This window comes from Mastigoproctus giganteus, chromosome 11 (assembly GCF_048544385.1).
Source record: "Mastigoproctus giganteus isolate SK-2022 chromosome 11, ASM4854438v1, whole genome shotgun sequence".
In the NCBI taxonomy this organism is placed as follows: Eukaryota; Metazoa; Arthropoda; class Arachnida; order Uropygi; family Thelyphonidae; genus Mastigoproctus; species Mastigoproctus giganteus.
In genome coordinates this window covers 136,564,498-136,579,029 of record NC_143585.1, presented here as the reverse complement: position 1 = coordinate 136,579,029, position 14,532 = coordinate 136,564,498, and the positions used below count along the sequence as shown (strand labels likewise).

At 40.2% G+C, this 14,532-nt stretch overlaps 1 protein-coding gene across 1 annotated transcript in view; it reads right to left on the bottom strand.

The window, feature by feature from the left end:
- Positions 1-13,479, bottom strand: part of sloth2 (ubiquinol-cytochrome c reductase complex assembly factor 6 sloth 2) — a 42,159-nt gene extending 28,680 nt beyond the window's left edge. The window contains exon 1 of the mRNA XM_090385120.1: positions 13,365-13,479. The gene's annotated coding sequence lies outside the window, so the exon portion shown is untranslated. The remainder of the gene's footprint in view (positions 1-13,364) is intronic.
- Positions 13,480-14,532: the final 1,053 nt, after the last annotated feature.

Here is a 14,532-nt window from a genome sequence, read left to right as displayed (position 1 = left end):
TTGAGACTCTTACCTATCTGATATTGCCAAAAGGTGAGCCAGTTTCCTCTGGGAGACCCACTCCAAAGGAGGAACGAAAAAATAAAGTACATGCACATAAATCTGTATGATGTAGTGCAAGTTGGAATAATTTTGCATTGAGAGACCAATGTCCTGTATAATATATGAAGTTTCCATTACCATAGAAAACCATGTTACTGTCGACTTATTTAGTAAATATGTAACTTGTGGTAGTAGTAGTGGCATGTGATTCAAGAAAGCAAGTGTATGAGCTTATGCATCATCAGCCCAAAAAAAAAAAAAAAAAAAACACACCATTCCCTCCTTAAATTTATTTAACCTATCAACTTCCACAACGACAGATGAAAGTTTGTTCCAGAAATTAACCACCCGCCTATTCTACATCTGTCCTTTCTTAATTTGAATTTATGCCCCCGTAGGTTCGTAATCTGAACAAGTGAAAGGATCCCATCAGAATTCAGCGTGCTCAACCCAATCACCGCGCAGGTGCCTAGTCTCCAACCACTGCAATTTGCAGACCTTAAGCCTCTCTTGGTAAGAGAATCCCTTCATTCCCTTCTCTGTACACGCTCAAACAAATCTACATCCTTCCTAAAATGAGGTTCCAGACCTGTACGCAGTACTCAAGGCGTATCCTGACCATTGCCTTATACAGAGGGACAATCACCTCCTTTTCTCTGCTAGAAAAATTCCTATATATCATTGACAAAACACCATGATCTGCCCTGACAGCCTGTCTGCACAATTACTCTCAGGTCTCTTTCATTTTGTACCACAGAGTTGGTACGTTTCTCTGCTGTTACGTCTACCCATATGCAGTACTTTGCATTTGTCAAGGTTAAACTTCAGTTGCCCAAATTATCTAGATCTTCTTGCAGTAGCACACTGCCATTACTGTAATTAACAACCCTGCCAACCTTTGTATCGTCCGCAAACTTCGACACTAAGCCTGATATACCTTCATCAATATCATTGATAAATATACAAAACAACAGAGGACCGAACCCTGTGGGACTCCACTAATAACATTAGTCCACAAAGAGCAGCACCCATTAATTACCACTAAACCATCCTTTTATCCATTGTAGCAACTTTCCCTTAATACCATCCTGCTCCAATTTGTACAATAGTCTTCCATGCGCAACAGTGTCAAAAGCTTTCCTGAAATCCAAATATATGATATCAAAATTATTTTTTCCATCCAGTTCCTTTGTAACCACATCATAATATCCTATCAAATTTCTCAGACAAGACTTTCCGTTAACAAACCCATGCTGTGTCTGAATTATTGCTGCAGTCTTGTCTAGATGATCCTGCAATGCATCTTTAACCAGTGACTCCATTATTTTACCCGGAACAGAAGTTAAACTAACTGGTCTGTAATTACTAGTGTCACCCTTCGATTCCCCTTTGTGAATTGGGGATACATTTGCACATCTCCAGTCCGTGGACCTCCTCTGAGTCCAAGGATGCTCTCATAATTATGGCTAATTGTTTGCTTAGTTCCTTTGCCGCCTCCTTTAATATAACTGGATAGATTCCATCCACCCCAGGTGCCTTTCTTATGTTTAACTTCAACAATTTCTCCTCCACTTTGCTCTCAGTTATTACAAAATCATTAAGCACCCTGCTACAATTTGATAACCTTCTGCCATTTTTAAACCTTAATAACTTCTCATGTGCGAATGTTGATGCAAAATACTCATCCTTTTGTTTGTTTGCTAACTGAGCAGGATCATCAACAGTGGAACCATCGATATCAAGTGGATCAATCAGATTCATCCCCTTCCTTTTAGAGTTTATATAAGTAAAGAAATCCTTGTTGTTTTTCTCAGCATCTTTTGCCAAAGATTTCTCGTAATCTGCCTTCGCCTGCCTAACCTCCTTTGTGACCTGATTACAGACTAGCTTATACCTGCCATAGGCTTCTGAGTCGCTTGATAATTTATATGCATCCCATGCATTTTTCTTCTCTGTCACGAGTCTCATTAGTTCATTTGATAACCATTTAGGCCTAAACCTTGAACAATATTTCTTAATAGGTATGAAACTTTTAGTAGCATCCACGATTAATTCCTTGAATGCTTCCCACTTAGAATTTACTGTTGGAAACATCGTCAGTTGATCCCACTGTACTCATCTTTACGGAAGCAAAAACCCTTTCCTTTACTCCTGATGGTAATTATATCTTTAAGTAAATCCCACATCAGTACACTGTGATCACTGCTGATAACCAGATCAAGAATATTGCCCTCTCTGGTTGCCTTTCGAACATGCTGCTGCAGAAAACAATCATCCAATTAATCCACAAAAGTCTTACTAGTGTGTGAGTGACCAACCCACAAGTTCCAGTCATAATCTCTGGGAAGTTAAAATCCCCCATTATAAGACAATCTGATTTACTATTTATTTCTCTGTACAATTGTTCATTGTAGTCATTAGGCCTATAACACACTCCTACTCTTATTTTTGTTTTCGCAGTGCTTATGTCACACCAAACTGACTCAACAGTGCACTGTTCATCTATGTCAACTGGATGCACTTCTTTTTGTTTTATGTTTTTCTTAATTAACAGCATAACACCTCCTCCCTTCCTATCCTTTCTGTACACGTTGTACTCTCCAAATTCCAGTTCTGCATTCCTTATATCTGTGTGACACCACGTCTCTGCTATCCCAACAATATCCGCCTTTGATGTCTTGACCAACACTTCAAATTCATCAAATTTATTTACTATACGTATACATGTACCTATCGTTATTGTTAGTTACCCTAACACATCCCATATACCCACCTGTTTCTCGATGACTGCCATCAGTCCCTGAAATCCCCAGCACCGCTCGCTCCATGTCGCTACTTATTATAATAGAAGTTGTGCAAGAATCACCTTCACCTCTGCCTGTGGCTACTTGTAACCTTTTAGTCTGTGAAACCCCCACAAGCTAGCAGTTTTCCGATCCATCTAACACTGCCTCGATAGTATCAGTAAATATTCTTGCATCCTTTCTGTTTGTGTATCCCATCCCTGTAGAAGCAGTCTCTCCTGTTAACAAGCACAGACCACGCTGAAAAAAATTCTACCCCTTGAGCCTTGCACATTCCCTCCAGGGTCGAATTGATTGACAAGGCTCTCATCATATACTCCGTCCTATCGTGTCCAGACACTTTCAAATTTAACCCTTACTCACGACTTTTTTGCAACATTGACCTGTACTTGTTAAGTAGATCTGCAGATCTCCTACTCTTAATGTCATTAGTGCCAACGTGTACAACAATATCACCTTTTGTGCCCTTAAAAGATGATATATGCTTTACAACGTCATGAACTTTTGCCCCTGGTAAACATACCCTGGTCCTGTTCCATCTATCCTTTTTACACAATATATTCCCCGTCTCCCTGACAATAGAGTCACCAACAATAACTAGTTCCTTTGGGACCAGCGCATTCTGCCCAGGAGTGAGCTCTGGCGTTGAGTTGGGCAGCTGAGAGCTTGACAGGCCCCTCATATTAATTTCTTCGAGGGCATCTACCCTACACTTCAAGCTCTCATATACGCCCAGTAGAACGCTCAGAGTTGATGCCTAATTTCTAGACACTCTACGTTGTTTCCAATTTCAAAGGGAAGATGGAAAAAAAAAAAAAAAAAAACCCTACCCATCCATTCGCTCCAAATGTTTGTCCACTTCTTCCTTGAATTTATTTAAGCTATCTACTTCCGCAAAGGCAGATGGAAGTTTGTTCCAGCAATCAACTACCCGCTGGCAAAAGGCAAATTTCAGCACATCTATTCTACAACTGTCTTTTCTCAATCTGAATTTATGCCCCCTCAGGTTCTTAATCCGAGCAAGAGGAAGAATCCCGTCAGAATTGAGCTTGCTCAACCCATTCAAGGCGTTATACACCTCAATCAGCTCGCATGTACCTAGCCTCCAGACGCTGCAATGTGCAGAACTTAAGCTTTTCTTGGTGAGAGGATCCCTTCGTTTCCCCTTCTCTGTATTCTCTCAAGCAACTCTACATCCTTCCTAAAATGAAGCTCCAGACGTGGCCTGACCATTGCCCTATATAAAGAGATAATCACTTCCTTTTCCCTACTAGCAAAATTCCTGAATATCATTGACAATACCTCATAAGAAGTTGGGTTTTAACAGAATGTGTATCATTCTATTTAATTAACCGCTGAAAACAAATTTAAAATGATAATGTAATGGGCAAATAGCTTTTTAGTAAAGTGAAAACAAAATGCAGGTGGCGGCATCTTAAGCTCTGGCAGCCTGTCTGCAATGCTCAGGAAACTTCACATCTGACTGCACAATTACTCCCAGGTCTTTTTCATTTTCTACCGCCCGAAGTGTAGTACCATACAGTTGGTACGTTTCTCTGGGGGTTACCTCTACCCATGTTTTTGTTGTTGTTGTTTGTTTTTAGGAGCATTAGCAACTAAGGCCATATTGCTCCGTGATATGCGGTGGTCATTCCTTGACCTTTCCGCATCCTCCGTATTTGGTGGTGACGGGCTCGAACCCCGGTCTAATCAAGAAGCGTGTGCTGCGCACTGCTCCTTCCCACCTGGCTACGGAGGCGCCTCCATGTTTTTGTGTAAAATGTATGATTATATATACACACTATGTCCGCTCTGCGTATGTTTTTTGGTTGGGTTGCCTGTTTGTTAAAAGGAACAGAAGCTACCGAACAGGGCCGCCGAATGCACCGCACAAACTCTGCAAATTGCAGCGTCTGGAGACTAAGTATGTGAGGGGATTTAATTCAGATGTATAAGGCCTTGAATGAACTGAGCAGGCTCAATGCTGATAGAATCTTCCTCTTCTCAGATTACAAACCTGAGGGAGCATAAACTGAAATTGATGAAAGACAGTTGTCCAATAGATGTGCGGAAATTTGCCTTTAGCCAGCGGGTAATTGATTGCTGGAACAAACTTCCATCTGCCTTTGCGGAAGTAGATAGCTTAAATAAATTCAAGGAAGAAGTGGACAAACATTTGGAGCGAATGGATGGGTAGGGTTTTTTTTTTTTTTTTTGGCTGATGCTGAATAAGCTTGCTTTCTAGCATCATATACCCTGCTAATGCTAAAATAGCTGTACTGTTTTTTTAAATCCAAATTGTATTTTGTTATGTGTTCGTTGTTCATTACAAAATATATTAAAAGAACCGTCTATAATTATTTGTAATCTTTATTTGTTTGGGGGGGGGAGAAACAGAGGCGACGATAGAACTTTGCACAAATGCGCCTCAATGGGCACCCGGAGTTCCTGCTGCTAGGGGAAGAAGGTAAACGTTTTCAATGGTTTGGAATATTCCAATAATGGTTTTCAGTTATAGAGACTGACAATCCCAAAAGGGGATGGAAGAATTTAAGCAATAAATAAGTCAACGAAACCATCTGGGCTAACGACAAAAATAATAATTTGGCAGTGATGGTGCCACTGTTTAATTATGAACTTCCACATCACCTTAAAAAATAATAAACTAAGTTATTGGGTTTGGTGGGCGATACCAAGAAAATTCGAGATTTTTGTAATCTAAAGATTGTAGAGAATTGTTGGTAATGAAGACAACTGACAAAAAATTAGGTACCGATGGATGGGGTCTCAACTGCCTCTGGGAGCTAAAACTGCTACGCTTCAGACAGGTCTAAACAGAAATATTTTTGCTTGAGAAGCATTTTCTTTTCTGCCTAACAACTTTTTTATGCGCATTTCCCGAATTGTAATTTAATTGTACAGTTGATATTTTTTAAACAAACTTTCTTTCTGATCCGGGAAAGAAACTGCTAAAATCATGAGAGAAAAAAGCAAGTTTCTTGCCTATAGTGAGTAATAACATTTTTCTTCATTAATGGGGCTTTTCTCTTCAAATAACACCCATTTGTATAACCCTCTCGAAATAAAATCGGATAAAATTTGTAGAAATAAGAAAAAAAACATTAAAATAAGCTTTAAGGTGAAATATGGAAGACCAAATATTGTTTACAGTTTTTTTTTTGTATAAAATTTTATATACAGACAGTTCCGCGACAATGGGTATATATAATTTTGTGAATGGCTGCAAAATACTCTTTATGAAAGGTTCAATTTATCCGTGAGGGTATTAACAACAAGGAATTCTTCTGTTCAGCAAGAAAACAGTGAACTACCGAAGAATTTTGGGGATGCGTCTCTTCTAGCGTGAGGACATATGCAGGTGTAAAATGACGGCGCACCCTACACAGTTCAGGCAGAGAGAGACAAAAAAAATTATCAAAGAATATAACAAAACCTGATATAACGCGGCCTCAACAACATCTCCCACATACACACTACTCGAACTCCATCCAGTCACCAACTGGCAAAACAGAGGCAGAGAGATTACACACCAGATGATCCGGATATCTCCTAGAGAATTACCAACAGGTTCGGCTATCTAGAAACCGGCTAGATACTGCAGTATTTTGGGATGCGGTTTGGTCGGCATGGGCTATCATACCTGTGGACATCTCCAGCACCTTTTGAAGTCTATACCCCGACATAGCCAGGCCGTATTAGGCGTGTTATGTGCTTAAGCAACCAAGGCTATGACGCGTTAGTACATTTGTGTCCTTCGGATAGTTTGCTGGACGAAAAACCCGAGTTTCTGGGTAGAGGGAGGGAACGCGAAAGTCACTCCTGAGATCGACTGACACAGCTACGTTCTGAAAAGAAAAATCCCATAAAACTTCTACAACTTCATTGGCTAGATTCTAACCCAGGCCTTTACTAACCATTGTGCTACACGCACCCTAATAGTTGCATAACCAAGTATACTACTTAGGTGTCCCTAATGGAAACTAGCTCTATGTACGACTATTTAATTATTTAAACAGTCTGTTCAACTATCTGTTTGCTTTCATAATATTTAATAAGTTTTAGTATCATACTAAGAAGCAATATTCACTCATACCATTAAGAATAAAAGTTTAATTCTTTAGCTATGGCTGTACTTCTTTATATATGGGTCAGGGACGCACATGCGACATCAGACACTGCAGACCTTGGGATGCAGTCTGGCTGTCTCCTACTGCTAGTCTTGGTTCGTATCACACTGATGTTACGTTCGAAACCAAACTGTAATTTATTTTCTTTTTCTAGCGCTGCCTTCCGTGAGCATAAAAAATGTCATTTAGGCTGCATCAGAATTACCATAATTCATTCTGTTTTTTTTTTTTTTTTTTTTTTCCGTCTATAAAAAATTTACAAGAAAATCTTTCGAGTAGTATTCGGAATCGCAACATAACTAATAACAAACTGTTGTGTAAAAAATTTCAATTTTTCTGCTATTTAGAGCCATACAAATCACGATTGTCAATTCTTCTCGACTTGCCCATAGAATCTTGTCATTAGGCTAAAGCTGGAGAATAGAAGTACTGACAGTAAACTAAAATAGCTTAAAAATGTTCAGTTTGGCTTCACTTCTTCGGATTCTTGTTGGTTGGAAACAATTCAGGTAAGTAAAAATTCAGCTACCACACACACAAAACAGCATGGTGATCTGTATTGAACTTGGCACTCACTAGAATGACTGGCTGCTAGCTAAGAAACTTGCTTTGAGACTACCTCTGGTGCCGGAGATTACACACTACTTTGGAACATTTTAACGAGTGTGCCTGGTGGCTTGGTCATACTGTCCACAACGTGCTACTGTTTATCTGCGAGACAAATTGAGATGGATGTTTGGTTTTTACTGACTTCAGAATCATTAAACTGTAGTTGACCTAACAATATTGTGATACATGAATTTGCTTCGCATAGCTTTAAGACATTGTTCGAAGGTTTCATCAAAATGGACGCAGATGAACTGATCAGTTTAGTGGAAGAGGAAAAATGCATGATCATAAACCGTTAGGGGACAGAGTCCTGCAATAAGTAAACTAGTCTATAATCAAGTTACTCAGTGGGATACATTTATTCAAAAGATATACTAAGGGAGATTATGAGGTCACTGGATAAGAGTGCAAAGTCATTGTACACGTGTACAATGACTTTTGGTAAGTCATTGCACTTTTAAGGGATACAAGGTATTCACTATTATTCAGCAATAAATGAATTTATGATTAGCAAGAACGGTCTTTTAAGAATACAATTCGGGGCCACTTGGATAGTTAATAAGAGACAGTCACAATATGGTAAGGTACCACACACTAAAAGTGAAATAATTTGCTAAGTTGGAGAAGTGTGGAACCGGGAATAGGTAGTTGCTACAGCAGTTGATAAACAGATGGTTAATTGGTGGAAGACGTAGTCTACATTCATTATGCAGATATCAGTTTGTGGGTATTGTACCTTCATTGTTTTTGGGCATTAAAACTCTTTTGTTCCTTTTTTTTGTGGAGGCCTGTACGGACAAGAAATTTCCTAAAAATGCATGTACTGTATGGCTCAACCCTTACACAGTTACATAACAGCCCAACCTTAACGTAGATATCGCACCTTTATTAAATGACACAGCCACGTGCTCCATCCAAAGGCTCCGAGTTTGTTTCCAAACAAAAATGTTTTTCTTCTTTTTTAGATCTTTCAAGATCAGTCAGCATCATCAGTCACGGCTCGCAATGGATAACTTCATCTCACTTTGACGAGTATCTCACGATTCGTTAGTAGAGCGAATTGGGTCGCAGCATGAGCAGTAATTAACGTGCCAGCGATACTGACGTGTAAAGTACAAAGTACTCCAAGGCGGTTACAGCACCAACCGTGTAGTTCCGCAAGGAGTGGTCACATACCGCACAAGGACGCGTTTTCTTGATATCTTTAGATACTGGATAAAAGTGGCAGAAGTGGAGAGATGGAAGGGGAAGGACAGGGAGCTCCCTTTCATTTCTCCACTGAAGGCATTTAAGGCGTAGAGTAGAAACGAGTGCTCAGGTATCTAGGACATACCTGAAGTTTTCTCTAACGCTACCTGTTATAACGTTAGCGATCCCGGATTCTGCTGGCAACTGATGAATTCCTCGCCAAGAATGCGAGCCTCTCCCATTTAAATAGTTTCTTCGTTTTCTTTTGAAAATAACGCGGTTAGTCGCGGTGCTAAGAAATAAAGAGAAAGGGAAGAATGAGAACAGACGATTAAACTCTGGCACACATCGACAGTAATACTAACTTCAGCCTTGAACTACTGAAAGCTTGCCAAGACCTAATCACTTAACTCTATTTTCTTTGATGATTCTAAGAATAAAGTGAAGGCTGAAAAAAGAGAATATTGCGGGAGTAAATATAAAAAATGTTTTCGGTAATTTTAATAAAACCATTAACATTACAACGGCAATGTGCAAAGGAAATATTTTTAATTAAAAGAATCACTGCCTCCTTGTTAGGTGGCAAAATGTTTTTTTTAAGTTCTGAATCTAATTGTGAAACGTACTTGTAAGTTAAGTTTTTTTTTTAATACGTGGAACATTATTAATTAAAAAAAGGCTAACATTTTATTTTAAACTTCGTTTGTTCATTAAGGAACATCGCATATCACGTTAAGTAAGATGGTTACAGATAGACTTTCCGAATTAGATTTTCAATCTAAAGGAAAGTTCATTTTAACATAACATCAGTATACACTGATTTGGCTTTGCATTAGCAATAACTCGTGGGGGTCACGTTTTTTTTTTTTTTTTTTTTTCATATAGTCCGCACACGTCTTGGCATGGACTCCACACGCTGTTCTGTGATAGTACCACCCATGCGTTGGACAATAAACATTGTCAGGTGGATGGTCGTAGCATCGAATGTTCTTTACTGGTAGATCCCAAATATGCTCAATTGGGTTGAGGTCGGAAGGTAGGGCGGCCAGGAGAGGACAGAAAATTCATTGTCATGTTCCCGAAACCAATTAGCAAACCATACGGGCCTTGTGGCATAGCGCGTTGTCTGGCCACCACACATTGTCATCATGAAGGGGCGTATCAACCGATATCCGTCTCGCGACGGATATCGGTTCCTGTCTTGGTCACTGTATCCCAGATACTTATATCCGTATTTGGGAGGCTCTTGTCAGCTGGTGGCAGAACAGGTGGACAGCCAATCCAAAAGATGAAATAACCAGAAATCCCCCCCCCCCCACAACATGACTATCATGAATAAGACAATCACTTTATGGCTAAATCGAAACCTACAGACAACTTTTGACAGTAAATTGTGGGATCTGAGAATCCAGGAAGATGCGCTCCGTTCTTGTGAGGATGAGGAAACTTAACACCACGTTATAAACAGTTGCCCAATCTATCTTGATGTTAGACTGAACCTACTGCAAGCGCTGGATATCACGATATTGCAACTTGAACATCAGCTTATCGCATCCAAACAAGCTTTTAAAGCCCTGACCTCGCCGAAGCTATCTTTCAAAGGCAAAGACTACATCCACAACCGTGAACTACTTTGGACACTTAGCTCCTGCTTGCACTACCCTGGGTGCAGTATTCCATCTGCAAACCATGCCTCTTACCACAGTCTCTTGGCTTTACTTTTGTTTCTTTTTGCTTGTTCGGGCCACCAGGATTGGTCTCTTGTTTCTGTTGCTTCGCTCGCCCGGTGCTCTTTCCGTGCACTTCTGCTGTTCTGGCCTCCTTCGTGCTAATGGTATACTGCCGTCCATGGTTTTCTCCACTCGGCTGGGGTCCTTTGGGTCCTTCTGTGTGAGTGTTCGATGATCGTCCTGCAAACACTATGGCTTTCTCTGCCTGTCATCCTTTTACTTTTCTTGCAACCCTATCCCACCTACTTTAGGCTTATTTTCTGCGCTCGCCAAGGGAATGCCCTCCCTGTCATCATCCCCCATCTCACCTTACTTCTCTCTACTATGTGTTTTGTCCCTCTCTTTAGGCTACCGCTGCTCTTGTCCTCGAGCAGCCTCGTAAATGTCCCTCTTCTGTCCTGGCCTGGCTCTTCATGCAATGGACAGATGCTTTCCTTGGTGATCGCGCCTCCCAGTAACTAAGCGGCCAGATGAACAACGCAACACACTGACTTTTCAGTCTTGCATCTTCACTATGATTAAGGGCGATCTGAGTATCCAAGCCATGCCACGAAAATAGTCCCCATAGTCTCCAGCCTGCCGAACGCCAACGGCAGATAAGCTGGAGAAGGTGGTGTTGTGCCTTCCGAACACCAACAGTGGATACGCCTATCGACATCTGATCCAGATGAGCGTATCTGCATCGGACGGGATTCATCAGACCAGACGACAGATTTGCATATGTCGGTGATTCAGTATTGGTACTGACGTGCCCATACAAGGTGCAGTTTCTTGTGTCTTGCAGCGAGCATGAGTACCCATGTTCGTATGTCGGCCATTATCTGCCATAGCCTATACAAGCTAATGTCCGGCGCATTGTCCATGTGAGCAGCGGAATAGGGAGAACCCCCCGAGCCGCATTACAAATAACAATATATCTATGTGGATAGTGGCGGAGTGGGGGGGAACCCCGGTGCCGCCAGACAAAAAGCACTATGTCCATGTGGATATAGTCCTTCCTCCAGTCCTCAAGCCAACCTATGGCACTCATGGCAGGTAAAGAGGAGAGACTGTTAGGCGAGCGCGTAAATGTGGATCTGTGTGTTGTGTGACCGTTGAGTCTGGGTGGCTTTAGCCTGCAAAAAAAAAAAAAAAAAAAAAAGTATGTGTCTATAGTATTCAGAGTGCTGAGACGAGAGGAACTGAATGTTTGAGCAAATGAGAAAGTCCAAATTAAGGCTAAATATTATAAATGTGTACTCTTGAATATATTAGAAAAAAAAAAAATATATATATATATATAATAGTCCCATTGCAGGTTAAGATGTGGAATGATCTAGTCGTGTTTAAACTGTGCAACTTGTCTTAAAATAAAAATTGTGTTCAGTTTATATTCAGAGTGCTGTGATGTGTACTTTGCGGGCAAGTGTGGGGGGTGAATGCTAAGTAAGTGTTGTCAACATTAGTATTATTATGAAACCTTGCACCTGAACATACGATGTGGTCATGATTTATTGTGTACCCTGTGAATGTCATTCTTCTATCATTCACAGAAGAATACCATTTTTGAAAGCCCCCACACTGCCCTTTCTGATTCCTCGTTTTAAGCGGCATGCTGATACTGGTTTCAGCTGTTCTGAACAGTGTGGGATTGTCAGACTTTTCTGACCCAAGTAGCTAAGGATGGTTACTAGGACCCACATAGAGCGCCCTGGCCCTATGACTTAATCCCCTCACTTTATTCCCAGGTCCCATCTCCCTCCTAAAATACTTTTAAATGTTCTTGACAGTCCCCCCCCCCCCCTGTGGAAGGCAGGTTACCACCTTTCCAACAAAAATACGATGTATTCAGTAGATTGTTCATGTTATGGACAGGCACGGAAGAAATTTCTGGATATAAGTGGCTGAAATAGTAGAATAAATATTTTGGTGAATCAAATGTATGAAGTAACATTTGGTTAAACTGATTTTTTATTCAGAAAAATCTTCAAAACAGCATAGTCGGCATATTAATTAAATAATTTTGAGTTGTGTAATTATGGAACCATAGCCAAGGGGAAGGGTTTATGGGACTAAAGCTGTCCACCCCGCATGAACATTTTTGTTCAAACTACGAGTCCATCCCTCCCCCTCCCCCCAAAACAAAATTTCTGCATGCCACCGAATGAAACGTTAGTGCATTGATAAATTGTGTTAAATATAATTATTAAATGCAGAAAAAGTTAAGATAAAACTTTTATAAGATCTATACTGTACTATTGAATAAATATTATAAATTGTTTGCTTATGATCTTTGAGTTTAAGAGCTGTTGAATATTAGACGCGGTTATCAACTCGATCAGATCTGGGGGTGAAGAAAACACTCCATCACCCCCCCCCCCACGTTCAGTCCGATTAAAATAAGTCAAATAACTGAAGATTTCAGGCTTTGTATATTCTATTAAAATCACTAAGGTTATACGTACGTCTCTAATCGTAAGAAGGAATATGAAGTTTTTGGTAAAATGCACCAAGCAAGTCTAAAATTGTGTTCGAATGCGGTAACAGATTCACTCCACACCGGTGTTAAATAAAAACATGATAACAAAGTGTAAGCAAAATATGCATTTCTGAATTCCATTAACTCTGTTAATACAGTCAGTAATGTGAAGTAGCAAAGGTGAAACTGAAATTAATCAACATTCTAACTTTAATTCAATGTACTGCTTGAAGTAAGGATTAACCGTGCATGTCACAAAACCATGGGTCTCATTTGGCCACTGCCAAACCAAAATCGATATCGCTGTACACATTTCAATAACTAATCACTTTAAAAAGAAATGGTGAAAAAAAGACTGAGTAATTAGCGCTTAAAAATCACTTACCGGACTGAATTCGCAAACTACAAAAATTCATTTCTTCCGAAATACACTTTAAAGATATAACTAAAAACAGGCAAAATGAAAGAGTGCTGCTGAACAGCTCTTTTCCACTAGACTAACAGACAACCCAATCGTGTGCGCCATCTGTCGGTGCTTTTATCAGCTATCTCAAAGTTAAAATATTTTCTTACCGGAGAGTACGAAAATATTCTTGAACTTCAGTTTACTCGTGAAAGCACCGCGTCTACCACCCTGAGGTATTTAAGGGGAGCATGGGGAGGGTAACCCCTGTTTTCAAAATTCCCCCACGGGGGAAAAAACCCCCGTGGGGGAATTTTGAAAAACGTGTACCTACTTATCTATCTATCTCGCGTATCTTCTGCGTCGGTTTTCTGCTGGTGAGGGGAAACCGGAGTACCCGGAGAAAACCTCACGGCCTGAGACCGACTAACTCCAGATACTGAGTGGAAAAATCCGCACGATAATACTGCTAGAAGCGCGACTCGAACCCGCAACGCCTCACTCAGTACAGCCTAGCAATTTTGCTAACACGGCTACCGGGCCCCAACAATCCACCATTCAAAAGTGTTCTTTATAGAAAACAAAACTAAGCTTCTCCGATTTAATTTATGTCTTTGATTTTGTTGCAATCACTCGTTGTTCAGCTTACTAACCATCTGTCTGATTATGAGCAATATTTTAAAGTATCATTAGTGTACCTTTTGTTTTTTTACTCGCGATTCTAAAAAAAAAAAAATAAATAAATACTCAACAGAATTGAATGAATTAATATATTACAGTATATGGAATATAAATCTGTAGGACTAATCTGAGATAGTTAAAAAATTATTTGCCAGTAGATGGTGCCACTGCTTCGACGTCTCGCTTTAAAAACATAAAGCCATGACGACAAACGCACGTGGTTACCGATGGCAAACGTTTGTCAATATATAGCGAATCATACATTCACACGCGTATCTCGCGAGTGATATACTGGCACGCCTGTCACCCATAAATCTATTATACATTAAAGTTAATTTTATCGCTTCAGATAAACACGATCAAATGGGCGGTTTCGTTCTAACTATGCCTAAAGTTGCCTTTCTGGCCGTCTCTCATCTTCCTCATAGGTTTAATGTTCACTTACGACTTGTGGCATGGTTCACTCGTG